Source organism: Tupaia chinensis, unplaced genomic scaffold, assembly GCF_000334495.1.
Source record: "Tupaia chinensis unplaced genomic scaffold, TupChi_1.0 Scaffold000127_1, whole genome shotgun sequence".
Classification (NCBI taxonomy): domain Eukaryota; kingdom Metazoa; phylum Chordata; class Mammalia; order Scandentia; family Tupaiidae; genus Tupaia; species Tupaia belangeri.
The window spans coordinates 1,587,697-1,601,868 of record NW_006159595.1 but is presented as its reverse complement, the minus strand read 5'-3'; the positions used below and the strand labels follow the sequence as shown (position 1 = coordinate 1,601,868).

The 14,172-nt window shown below is 39.5% G+C and overlaps 1 long non-coding RNA gene across 1 annotated transcript in view; it reads left to right on the top strand.

Annotated features, from left to right (window-relative positions):
* Positions 1-14,172, top strand: part of LOC102499838 (uncharacterized) — a 226,969-nt gene that overhangs the window by 108,392 nt on the left and 104,405 nt on the right. The window lies entirely within an intron of this gene.

Genomic DNA, 14,172 nt, shown 5'->3' with positions numbered 1-14,172 from the left:
ACAGCTGTGAAGTTGGAAAAATGTTTCTTTGGTTCCCTGTGCTGTGCTTTGGGGCAGCAGTGGCAAATACAATGTCCCTGTTGCTGCTGCTGCCTCCAACTTCAGAGGCAGACGTCCATCATCCATCATGGTCCTCTTCCCTGCCGAGCACGTTGCAGCTAGAAACTATTCTCCATTCAGCGCTCAAGGCTGAACTGGCACAAGCATGGAAATGACTTCCCGTCCTTGCTCGGGAGGCAGCCTGGGAGAACCAGAGCGATGTGGTATTTGGACACAGGCAGGCCTGGGTTTGAATTCAGGCGCCACCACTACCTAACTTGGCAAATTAACTTACTTCTCTCAGCCTATTTCCTCTTCCATAAAGTGAGATTAATACCACCAATTTCATAGGCTGTTTGTGATACTAAATGAGATGGAATAGGTACTAGTCTTACCGGATTGCATGGCTCTCGAAAGGTTAGTCCATATTGCCTATCAAAAGGTAGACGAAAAACAAAATATGAGGAATGTATTCTCAGCAGCATGCCAAATATTTGTGTTTTGAGAGGAAAGTGGCTTTAATGAAAGGAACCGAAATGGAAATGGTAGTGTTTTATATTTCCTGTGTGGAGGTCGAATATTTTGAGCAAACGTTTTACTCTCTCAGACTACTTGGGCTGTTGCCGGTGCTGCCTAAAGACATGGCTTGATTTCAGTTTCTGAAATGTCAGCCTTGGCAGAGACCTAGTGTTTTAGGGAATTACAGAGGGAGGAGAATCCATAATCTTTGCCCTTGAGGAAGTCAAACCCGAGGTACACAATGACAAATAAACATACCATCGAATACAAATAGCTAAAGCCTGGAAATAGACCCACATATGCTAAATTATAGCTCCATAAATGTATTCACTCCTAAAATATCTGCATAGGCAGACAGATCAATGGAACAGAATAGAATCTTAAGTAGGCCCAAATACTTCAGGGAATCTAGGGGATGATAAAGGTGGCATTTTAAATCAGCGAGGGAAGATGGATTATTTAATAGATGGCATTGAGACAACTTTTTCAGCCATTTGGGGAGAAAAGAATTAGATCGCTCTCTCATTCCTTGCACTTTCTGTAGTACCGAAGCTTTACAGATAAAATGCAAAACTGTAAGTTTCATAAGACATCATGGAAAAAATCGTAATCTGAAAAAGGTTAAGAACTTCTCAAGAAACAACGTAAGTAGATATTAACAACAAAAGAGTGATAGACAGGACCAGCAGATGGTGTAATGGTTACATCACTGGACTCCCACGTTGTTGATCGCGGTTCAAATCCCAGACCTGGTGGCTTAAATCTCATGTGAGAACATGTGCACACGTGTCCAACATGCCAAGAGGAGAAAGGAAGAGAAGGGATTATGGTGTGGTCATCCTCCCGGGGGGTGATTTCTCCCTTTCTGTCTCTTTGTCTCTCCGGTGAGTGCATGTGCCCTATAGCAAAAATTTCTCTCTCTCTTAAAAAAAAAAAAAAAAAAGTGGTAGAGATAAATTCCTTTATGGAAAAGTATGGTAATCAAAGACAAAAGGCAAAACTGTAGAACATATCTGAGCTTGTCCATGTCCATGTCTAACTGCATTCCAGACTCTACTCATTTTTAACATACCTGCACTATACATGCTCCATATACTCAAAATACATATAAAAAGTCAATCATTGTAAATTGATAAGAAAAATACAATTTTAAAATATAGGCATATGATATGAAAAAGAAGTTCTGATAGAACAGTTAGCCATATTGCAGTCTAGCACCTGAAACACCTGTTGGTATCTATGTGTGTAGATATAAATTAAATATATATTATCTTTAAGTATATGTAATATTTATTATTTTATTTATATATATGTTTATATATTTTTTAAATCACCAGAGAAATAGAGAGGAGAGAAAGCACCCCCAGTGGGGTGTGGTCATGCTACAATCCCTTCTCCTTTTCTCTGTCCTGTTGGAAATTAGGGTATACATGAACACCTGTTCAGTGTGTTTTTCAAGCCTCCAGGACCAGGGCTCAAGCTGTAATATGAGGAATATGACTCTGCTACACAATGGGCAAACATGAAAAAAAAATATAAGTTTAGGCATATAAAAGAAAATCCAGTCTCATTTATAATTATAGAAATGCAAGTGTAGACTATGAAACAATTTTCACCTATCAGATTGGTGATAATTATAAAATTAGGAAAATTCCAGAGTGCAGGAGCATGTGAGGACACAAGTGCATACGCAATGCAAGTATAGTAAAAATTGGTTTGACCTCTTTGTATTGCAATTTGAAATACTACCAACATTTAAAATGTGACAATCTTGCAAATTATACTTCTAACAAATGGTCCTATGGTTTTATTTGTACCTATGTATAGAGAAGGCTGAACAAAAATTGTTCATTATTAATAATAGTTAAAGAAAATTGAAACAGGGAACAGTCCATGTATTCTTCAACAGGAACCTGACTGAAATTTTGATGTGGCCATTACATAAATTGCTGTAGAACCAGTAAAAAGAATTTAATGTAAGTTAATGTGCTGATGTGGGCAGATCTTTAATATATGCTATTAAATTAAACAAAAGGAAGGTATTTAACAGTGTCTACAGACATATTTTGCATAGGAAATTTCTAGAAGGCTGTACAAGAAACAATGGACTGTGGTTACCTATGGGGTGTGGGACTCTAGGATTGAGGTGGGGAGACTCACTTTTTCTTGCATAGTTTTTTTTTTTGTCCTATTTGAGTTTCTGACCCACAGTATGTGTAATTTCCATAATAAATGACTTCATTGATGGAAAGTAGAGTAACAAACAAAACCAATTGCATAGGGATTTCTCTCTGCAAATTTCTGTGTCCATTCTGCATTATGCATCTGTCCCATATTACTAAATCAAAAATAATAATGAAATTCTTATCAGAGTATAAGAAATATTGAAGCATTTCTGAAAAACAGGAATCAGGTTGATTCAATGTGTTACACCCTGAGGGGATGGACTCCCGGGCAAGCTTAGCTATTTGTCAGTCGTCTCGTCCACAGTCAATAAGGAACACTAGGGAAAGGGCCTTGAAACAAACACAGTGTACTATCATTTGGAACAGCTGGGTCCTTGCTTTTTCCCTGAACCTTGTTTTTTCTGAGAATAGGTCAGTAGAGTTGTGCCTGCATGAAGTCACTGTGGGTACCTGGGCCTACAGAGGCAGAGCGATGTTCTTAGTACTTACCAAGACCTGGACAATGTGGAATGCAGCTTCACAGAAACTGATCCACCAATAGGTTCCATCAGGTGCTATGGCTCACCATTCTTCTACCATCACCCCAGGCAGGCTAAAGTAGAAAAGCCATAGAGCTGACATTTTCAAAGGTGCTCGAACAAGACTCACCAAACACTTCAAGACAAACATCTCCATGAAAGTGAGACCAGCAGGTGTCATGGTGGTTAAAGATGCTGGACTCCCACATGGCTGACTGTGGTTCAAGTCCCGGACTTGGAGGCTTGCTTTCTCACTTTTTTTCCCTCTCTCTCTCACTCCATCCCTCTTTGGTCAAATTAAAAAATAAATAAATAAAGTTAAATAAAATAATTCTTTAATTAAAAAAAAGGCGAGACCCTAAGTGGGTAGCAGAAGAGATAAAAAATAAAGAAAAAATTAACATAGCAAACAGAAGATGTTAGAGTAAGCGTAATTAGGCCCAGTTCAGGTGATCCAGTTTGTAGAGTAATGGAAGTCATGTGGTGGGCCATGGGTTTGGATCCCCAGTGCTGCTGACCTAAAATGCAAAAGCCATGTGGACATTTGCCCAAGATCCTGATGAGCAGGAGGGTTGGAGGAAGGAGATTGTGGCCTGAGCAGACCTTGTTGAAGGGACTTCTTTAGCTCTCATGCATACATATAAATTCTCTGTAATGAATAAGAAAATAACTTAAAGTAAGCATATTTAATCCCTCTGGGGATATGCAATGAAATATTAAGGACATTGCAACCATGAACCATACACTGCATTCAATTAAAATGTATTTGTTGAAATAAAGTATTTGGTAAATTTCTCTTACTTAGTATTAAGAGTAATTAACTTTTGGGAACCAGCAGTTAGCGTAATGGCTATGTCGCTGGACTCCCACATACTCAACCGCAGTTCGCATCCCGGACCCGGTGGCTTAAAACTCACGCTGGGCACGTGTGCGTGCGTGCCCAAGATCCCGAGAGGAGAATGGAGGAGAAGGGATTGTGGCGTGACCATCCCCCCTGGGGGGTGATTTCTCGCTTTCTGTCTCTATGTCTCTTTCTGTCTGTCTGGAGAGCGCACGCGCCCTATAGTGAAAACGTCTCAAAAAAAAAAAAGAGTAATTAACTTTTTATTAATTCAGAAAGAATGTTGAAGATGCTCATTGTCAGGCACTTCAAGATGATGCTATGTCTAGTAGTGGCATATTTTTCTAAATTTGAAAAGTATTTTCTCTTCTGGTCCTCATAATATCCCTGTAAGGTAAACAGAACAGGGCAAGACTTTTATACTTCATTTTATGCATCAGGAGATGTGCCTTGGCATAAAGTTAAATGTCTTGCTTATAATGAAACAATCAGGGTCAAAGATGAAATTCACACCTGGGATTTTTAATTTCGAATACAATCATGCCCTGCATAATGGTGCTTTGGTCAGTGACAAACTGCATGCTGTAGTGGTCTCATACCCCTACAATGGAACTGAAGAATTCCCATTGGCCAATACCATCCCAGCCGTAGTGTAGTATCACAACACATTACTCATATGTTTATGTGATGGTGGTATAAACAAACTGGCTACACTGACGGTTGTACAAAAGTATAGCACATATAATCTGAGTATTTTTATTGCAAGTTTAGAGAGTACTTTTGCTACTTATATATAAGAAATTTACTATGAAACAGTATGCTGTCTTGGCAGTAGTCTTTTCCATCTCATGCTTACTGCATTTCTTGATGGTATCATTTTCTCTTGTGATTGATTTAATTTCATGTTAATCATGCCCATTAAGCATACAAAATCCACGGCTAATGTTGCCAATAAAAAAACAGGTCAAGGGAACCAGCAGTTAGCGTAATGGCTATGTCACTGGACTCCCATGTAGTCGACCACGGTTCGTGTCCCGGACCTGGTGGCTTAAAACTCACGCTGGGCGCGTGTGCGTGCATGCCCAAGATCCCGAGAGGAGAATGGAGGAGAAGGGATTGTGGCGTGACCATCCTCCCTGGGGGGTGATTTCTCGCTTTCTGTCTCTATGTCTCTCTCTGTCTGTCTGGCGAGCGCACGCGCCCTATAGTGAAAATCTCTCCAAAAAAAAAAAAAGAAAAAAAAAACAGGTCAAGTGATTGGCTTGGAAGAATAATTAAAAGTGATGAAGGCTACAAAGGTAGTTCATGTCTATACCATATTTTTACTGTGCATTTTTCTTTTTATTTCTTTAAATATTTACTGTAATTTATGATTTGCATACAATCATTATACATCTTTGTAGGGTACAGACTACTCTTGATAGTGTGTATACAGTGTGTAATAAACAAATACAAGATATAAACATACTCACCACCTTCAGCATTTATCATTGTATTATGTTGTGAGCATTCAAAACCCGTTCCAATGGTTACTCTGCAAGTATGGACTGAATTGTCTATGAAGGTCTTTACTATGAGATATCGTTCTAAAGAAAAACACATTGAAGAAAAATCAGGCAACAATGATCTCATAAATTAACAAAGATAATCTTAACATAGGCAATGAAAGAAGAATTTGTAATTTCCATGTAGATGACTGTGGGAGATAAGAATTTATAATCTGAAAAAAATCTGTGGGTATCAGTCATGGGTCCAGTTACAGCAAAACTGTACCTAACAATAGCTCATTAGGAAGAGAGAAAAACAACTGTGAGTTCTTGTAAGACCATAGTACTGTACTATGCATAAAGAACTAAGTCCCCGAAAAAGCAAACATAAAACAAAATTGGAAAAAGATGTTTAAAAGTGAAGACATGGTAAAGGCAGTGATTTGGAGAGTTATAGGCTTTACAAAGTTCTTGACTTAAGCCCTTTTAAAATTCATTCCCAAGAGATCAGCTACTTGTAACATTTTGGACTTTTCCTCTATTATCTAGTAATGGTTATCATAAATATGTAGTGTAACACGTGGAGATAACTGCCTACCAAATAACTGGAGAATTTGTATTTAAATCTGCTTCTGTATAAGATAGTTGAATCTGAATTTAGTTCTGACATTCAATATTATTATTGGTATAATATCATTATGTGGACTTAATCCCCTTTTTTCCTAGTTGTTTTGTGTTCTTTCACTTTTTAAACATTTTTTCAAAAAATTCTTTTAGGTTTTTGCCTAAATGAGAGATAGAGAAAGGGAAAGTGAGAAATCATTTTCAAGGGTACATGGCCACACCACAATCCCTTCTTTATTCTCTCAGGATTTGGGGAGCATATGTACATGTGACCAGTGTGATTTTTCAAGCCGCTGGGTCTGGAGCTTGAACCATGGTCAGTCATGTGGGAGTTTAGCACCTTAGCCACCATAACCACCTACTGGTCCTGTGTTCTCTTACTTTTGTTTGTGTCTCTTTTGCTTTCCTAAATTACTATAGAGTAGTTCCTTAAGTAATTCCTAAAAATTCCTGAAGAGCTGATTCCATTGTGGTGAATTCTTTCAGCATTTTTTTTTTTCTGGGAATGATTTCATTTATTCTTCCCGTTTGAAGGATAACCTTTCTGGGTAAAGTACTCTTGCCTGAAATTGTTCTTCTTTCAGAGTTTTGAATATGTCTTCCCATTCCTTCCTTGCCTGCTTCGTTTTGGTTGAGAGATTTGATGTTAGTCTAATGTAAGTAACTTGGTGTTCTCTTGCCATTTTTAGAATATTGTCTTTGTCTTTTATTTCTTTTTTTTCTGATTCCAAAGTTACTTTTATTTCTACCAAAACATATTGTCTTTGATTTTAACCAATTTGGCTATGATATGCCTTAGGGAGGATTTTCTTATGTTATATCTATTTGGTGTCCTTTGTAGTTCCTGGATTTGAATGTCTGCCTGCCTCTCTAAATTTGGAAAGTTTTTAGCTAATATATTATAAAAGATATTTTATATGCCTTTATTCCCTATTCCACTTTCTGGAATACCTACTATGCAGATATTCAGGTGTTCAATAGTATCTAGGATTACATGTGTATTGTCCTCATTTGTAATGATAATTCTTCTGTTCTTTTTGGTTGCTTGGACTAAATCAAAAGTTTTGTCTTCAAGGTCAGAGATTCTTTCTTCTTTGTGGTCTAATCTGCTGTTGAAACTTTCAAGGAGGTTTTGATTTCCTGCATTGTATTCTTTATCTTCAGAAGTTGTTTGATTCGCTTTCAGTGTGTCTGTCTCTTTCTAGAGTTCCTCCTTCAAATCATGGAAGGATTTTCTCATCTCCTGGAATAGTTTCTCTGTTTTTTTTTTCCTTGCATATCATTGAGTTTTGTTACAATGAATATTCTGAATTATTATGCTCACATCTCTGTAATCTCTTGTGTTTTATCTATTGTTGGTGAAGAGTTACGATCCTTTACGGGGAGGATATTTTCTGATTTTCTCCTATTTCTTAGGGCTCAGCTTTGATTTTTAGTCATCTGGTGGTATACTCACTTCTTACTACTTCTTTCGAGTATATTTCTGTAGCTATGTGCTCCTCCAGTTCTCTGTGATACACATAAGCTCTGTGCTCATTTCTCCCTTCTACCATGGGTGGGAGTGTAGAATCTACTGTAGGAGTTTCTCTCCTTTAACTGCTAAGGGAGTTATGGGGAAATAATTTCTCCAGAGTCTCCTATTTTCAAGTGTTTGGTCCTTGTATACCCAAACCTAACTGCTCCCAGTGCGGATGGAGGTTGAGCTGACAGGTAGAAGGTGGTAGACTACTTCATGGTGCATTTGTGCACTGTGTGGGCCAGAGAACCCCTCCTCACCCAGCAGGCTAGGCAAGGGTCCCTGCTGATGAGCTCAAGTCCAGTGGGTTGGCTTGGGCCTGCCTGTTGGTTCTTCTACCTCTGGGATTTCAGGGTCCCCATGTTGCTCCTTCTATCTATCTACTGTGCATTTTCTATATTTAGAAATTTTGAGATCCATAAATGTGTAGCACTGTGTTAGCACTGCCTACAGTATTCGGCACAGTAGCATGCTGTGCAGGTTTGTAGCCTAGGAACAATAGTTCTGCCAGTGTGTCTGGGTGTGTAGTAGGCTACCCCTTCTAGGTTTGGGTAGGTACACTCTGATGTCCCCACAATGAGGAAATTGCTAACAATGCTTTTCTCAGAACTTATCTCTGTCATGAAGAGATGCATGACTGTATAGGTACATAGTTCTAAATCATGTGGTTTTTATAAGAAATGTAATGCCTATTCTACTTTAAAGAGTGAGATAACCACTATGACTTTTTCTGAAGTCAGAAGATGTGCATGTAGAGAATTATTGGGTTTTGTTTTCTGCTTGTATTTCTTCAAGAACAAGATTCCTCGAGGCAGCTTTGATGTATACATAATGGCTTGGATTTATGGCCTCAGAAAATAACATAGTAGAAAACTTAGTGGCATAGGCTTTCTAAAGAGTTTTGTAGGTTGTCTATTTCAGTCTGAAAGAAGTAGTTTGTGAGGGTGACAACAGATTCATCAAAGCATTTAAGATTTTAAAATTTCAGCTGGAACTCTGCTTCTCCCCAGATTTTGACAGTGATAGCATGAACTCTGGATAAGGACAACTCCTGGTCCACTGCATCTGTTTCAGGACTTATTCGAAGTCTGAAGCTCAAGTTTGCAAGGACGCTGGGTTAGCTATCCAGCCTGATGGTGAATGTTTTTATCCTCATGGACATCTTCCAGGAATAAAATAGTTTCCCTCAAGTTCTACGTGGACTCTGAGAGCTTGTAAATAGACCCAGCCTTCCAGGTGATGTGGCACAATGGATGCGCTTGGTGCCATTGAACTCTAAAGTACCATGAAGAGTGTCTGAAAGTTGAAATTAACTTTTTATTAGCATGACACAGCTGTGGGCTGTTTCATCTTGTCAGCAGCAAATTTCTGGTGCTCTCACTTGCCTTTTCATAGACCTCACATTGGTTCACCTCCAGCTATTCCTGCCGTTCTAACAGGCACTGTCCTGCTCCTTGTCAGCTTTTTTTCTAGTCCTATGGCTTCTTTATGTGCCTTTTTGATGTTTCAAAAGAAGCGTGGAATGTGATAGACCTTTTCATTTTCAAATGCGCTTTTACTGGCTTTGATGCCTTATCAGAGCCATAGCATGGAAAGACTGGGTGAAGGAGAAATGGGGACCAGCTCTCCCAAGGGCTGACTGAATAACCTCACTTGTGCTATATTTTCCTATCTATGTCAAGAATGTGGGTTAAACAATAAGTCTTCGCCCCTCTAGACTTTGCAAGCCACCTGCCAGGTGAGTTGCCTGGACACCTGACAAGATAGAGGCCTCTGATGATCAGACTCACACCAGAGCTGAAGTGAAATAATCCTTGGTTTGCAGTGTAGCAGTGCTATCTTTCCTCTTTATTTCTCTGTTCTGAATAATTAGAGTTAGGTAGGCAGTTTATGCTTTGTTTTGTATGTACCCTGTTTCTCTCCAGTTGGCCACACAAAATAGGCATCTTGTTGTATTTAAATTTGTGACCTTTCGAAAGGAATCACCTGAAACAGCTGAGAATGTGTGCATATCTGCCCTGCTCTGCAGTCTTGATTTCTGGAACATCATGAAAATGCTTCTTCATGGCATTCAGTAATAGTACATTTTGTTTTCGAAAGATCTGATGAGTTTATGATGCTACGTAGGGTCATTTAAAGGTGAAGACAGTACACAATGAGCAATAAGTCTGTCCTAGATTGTTAGTATTTTTAGTTTTAAAACATCCAGTTATTAGCATGTTCTGTGATTTTTTAGCTATGTGGGAAGGAGAAGTATTGGACCCTGCCTTGAGGAGTCATGTCAAAGTTAGTGGTAGTGGACAAGCTCTTCCCTGAAGGATATAAAGATAGCTGTACTATCACCATTTGAACTCCATACTTCAACAACTGTAATCTCACACAGTAAATTCACCAACAAGTCAAGTTCATGAATAAAACTAAAGGAGAAATCAGTGGCCAAAATGAATAACAGTTTTAATTGTCTTGTACTTAGACTTCAACCATTGCTTCTTTAGGCTTTCCCAAATTCATTGAGTATTCTTGTCACTTTGAAAACAATGGTTCATTTGTCTCATAGGATTCTGAGAAGAATATACATCAGGCAAGTTAAATGAAAGCACAATCCAATTATCTAAGGAAAATATACTTCATTTATTCAAATTACTGTTCTGTTCTCCAGGCGTTCCAAGTGAGAATATGACATAGCATTGAGATGAGAGTCTTTGGTTTTTTAACTTATTGATGGAAATCTTTTCAAAATGTTAATTTGGTGAATATGTGATATAAAAATAATATGGATTTCAGGGCCAGCAGGTGGTGTGGTGCTTAAAGCTCTGGACTCCCACATGGCCAACCGCAGTTTGAGTCCCAGACCTGGCAGCTTACTTTCTCACTTTCTCTCTCTGTCTCTCTCTCTCTGGTGAGTGCGTGAGCTCTGTAGTAAATTAAAATAATAAATAAAATTAAACAATCCTACAAACATATATAGATTTTATAAACATAACTGGAAAATATGTTCTGATACCTACTATGGATTAGGTAGACTAGATTTGATTGTGAGGAATTCAGCTCTTCAGAATATACCAGCACTGGAGACTGGTGGGTTTTTTTCATGATACCTCACAAGACAGAGAGGGTAAGAGTATTTGCAGATTTGAATTTTTTAGGGCATGAACTCCTCCCTTAGCTCGGTGGCTTTTTTCTCCTAATCAAACTCCTGATAACAAATCCTCCGAATGCTTGTATAGTTGATGACAAAGGACAGATCTGGTTGCACCCAGGTGTTTGCTGAATATTTGTTATCTTTAAATTCTATTTAAATAATGCCAAGTTTTACATTTATGGCACATTGTAAGCAGATACAGTAGACTTTAAAGAGTTAGGCCTAGACATTTTACGACTGGAAGCCTGGCTGTTCACCTTGTGGAGTTAGTGATACAGAATATGAAATAAAATACCATAACTATAGAGAGGAATATCAATTGCAAATGATGTTCTGCTCCAAAAAATATGGAGACAATTACGCATTTGGGCTTTTGGTTCAGGCTATTCCATGTTTAACAAGTGAGCTAGCCTGTTTTCCCCAAGTGCTTCTAGGAATTCTTCTTAAAGAAAAACACAGAATTAGGAATATAAGAGAGTGTAAGGACCCAGAGGTCAAATATTTAAAACTGCAAATCAGCTCATTTAAAAAGGGTCTAATAAATTTCATTTAGAATATTGCCCTTGAGATGTGGCTTATTCCACGTACTTTGAATATTTCAGATTGTGTTGAGAAGTGACATTGACTTTCAGTTTTAAAGGTGAATGTGCATTTTAGACATGCTGTGATTTTGAAGAATGTGCCTAATGTTTTGAGGAGTTCTTAGATATGTTTTTAGTCCTTTTAAAAGGTTTAATATATGTATTCTCATTATAGATGATTTAAATAGTACAGAGCACTCAAAGGAAAATGTTAAGTCCCTCCTCTGGTTTCTACCCTTTCCCCCCTGTATTATTTCCCAGGGGTAATTCTTATGACCAGTGTTACAAATCCTTGCGTCCTCTTTTCTTTGTGTTATTATGTCTTCATATGCGCCATATGCATACTCACATATGCAAACACATGTGTATTAGAGTTCTCCAGTGGCACAGAACCAATAGGCTATCTATCTGTTATCCATTGACCTATATATATTTTTTGAGAGGTTTTTGCTATAGGGCGTGTGCACTTGCCAGAAAGACAGAGAGAGACAGAGAGACAGAAAGCGAGAAATCACTCCCTACAGAGGATGGCCACACCGCAATCCCTTCTCCTCCATTCTCCTCTCGGGATCTTGGGCATGCACGCATGCACACGTGCCCAGCATGAGTTTAAGCCATTGAGTCTGGGACTTGAACCGCGGTCTACTACGTGGGAGTCCAGCGACATAGCCATTACGTCAACTGCTGGTCCCTCTATTGATCTATTGATTGCCATCTCTTACATGGTATTAACTGATGTGATCATGGAGGCTGGGGAATCCAACAGTCTGCCGTGTGCAAGCTGAGAGCCCAGGAAGGGTGGTGGTGTCATTCGGAGACCTGAGAGCTAGAGAGCCAGTGGTGTGGTTCAAGTTTGAGTCTCAAGAACTGAGAATCAGGAACACCAAAGGCACAAGGAGATCGATGTTCCAGCTCAAGCGGTGGAGCAGAGAAAGAACGAAAATCCTCCTTCCCTCTGCCCTTTTGTTCTATTCAGGCCCTCAGTGGATTGGGTGATGTTGACCTGCACTGGGGAGGGTAATTCTGTTCACTTGGTCCGTTAAGTCAAATACTAAAACCTTGTGAAAACACTCTCATGGATACACCTAGAAGTAATGTTTTACCAGATATCTGGACATCCAGTGATCTAGGCAAACTGATACATAATATGAACTATCACAACTATTATGCTTTTTAAAATAAATGAAATGGAATGTACAAATCATTCTTTAATTTACAACTTACTCTTTTCACTCAATATTATGATATATTTCTTATATCATATTTACCTCATTCTTTTCTTTTCTTAAAATACAAATTAATTATTTTTTCTTTCTGCAAGAGAGAGACTCCTGCTACACAGTCCATGCCCTCCCCAGGCTTCACCAGCTGGGATCAAGGGCACATCTGCAGACGGATACAGACTGACCTGCAAACTGAACCTCTCTCCTCCTTTTCTTCTCCACATCCTCCTCCTCCTTCCTTCTCCTTCTCTCATCTTGCATTTTCTTTTCTCCCCTTCCTCCTCCGTCTTCTCCTGAGGGCACATGCACCCAAGAGAAGGAGAGAGAGAGAACTCTCCAGTGGACTGAGGTCATGTACAATCCTCTTTCTTTCATTCTCCATCCAGTCAGAATTTGGGGTGCACAAGCACATGTGTCTGCCTTGTTCTTCAAGTGCCAGAGCCAGGATTTGAGCCACAATTGCCTATGTGGGATTCAGCCCCTGTGCACAAGGCTTAACCACTGAGCTATGGGGCCAGTCTTTTTCCTCTTTCTTGATGGGGAGAGAAAGACAAAGATAGGCATTTTTGACAGTCTCACTATGCCACTATCCTATCTCTGTTATATTTATTTTTTATTGAGTTTTTTACTTAATCAATAAATGGGTTTTGTTGGTTGGTTTGTTTTGTTTTTGTTTTTGCCTTAGGTCTTGTGTGCCCACTGGACAGACAGGGACAGAAGGAAGGAAAGTGAGAAATCACCCACCAGAGGGGATGGCCATGTCACAACCCCTTCTCCTCCATTCTTCTCTCAGGATTTTGGACACACACATATATGGGCCCAGTGTAATTTTTTAAAAAGAATTGTTTATTTTATTTTATTTGTTACTATTTTTAACCAGAGAGAGACAGATGGAGAGAAAGGAAAAGTAAGAAAACAAGCCACCAGGTCTGGGACTCAAACCACAGCTAGCCATGTGGGAGTCCAGCATGTCAACCACCATGTGACCTGCTGGCTCCCCTAGCATGATTCTTAAACTGCTAGGTCTGGGACACAAATTGCTTTGGAGGTTGCAAGGAGAACTGAGTTATGGATCATTTGGAATTGGAACCCCAGAAAGTGGACGTTGATATGAGGTCCTGGCTAATAAAGGGGATTATGTGACTGCTGAGATGCTCCCCAACCCTCAGTGGGCTCCCAGCATTCCTGTCTGCTGCCCAGGCAGGCCTCCTGGAGGGGCTGTCCCAGGAGAAAAGACCTATCCTCCTCCAAAGTCTTGCATGCACCCACGTCTCCACCAGAGTCTAGACCTGTGTGTTAGTCTCCACCTCGATGTCCCCAAACATCTCAAGACCCAAATGTGTACTCTGTTTTGCCTCCTAAATCTACTCTTCCTACAAGCTTTCCCATTTTAGTGGCAATCCTCCCACCCAGCTGGTCACTCAAGCCAGGGAGCCCAGGTGTCAGTGATTCCCTTTTTCTTCTTCTCAAAGATGCAGTCTGTTAATTTCACTCCC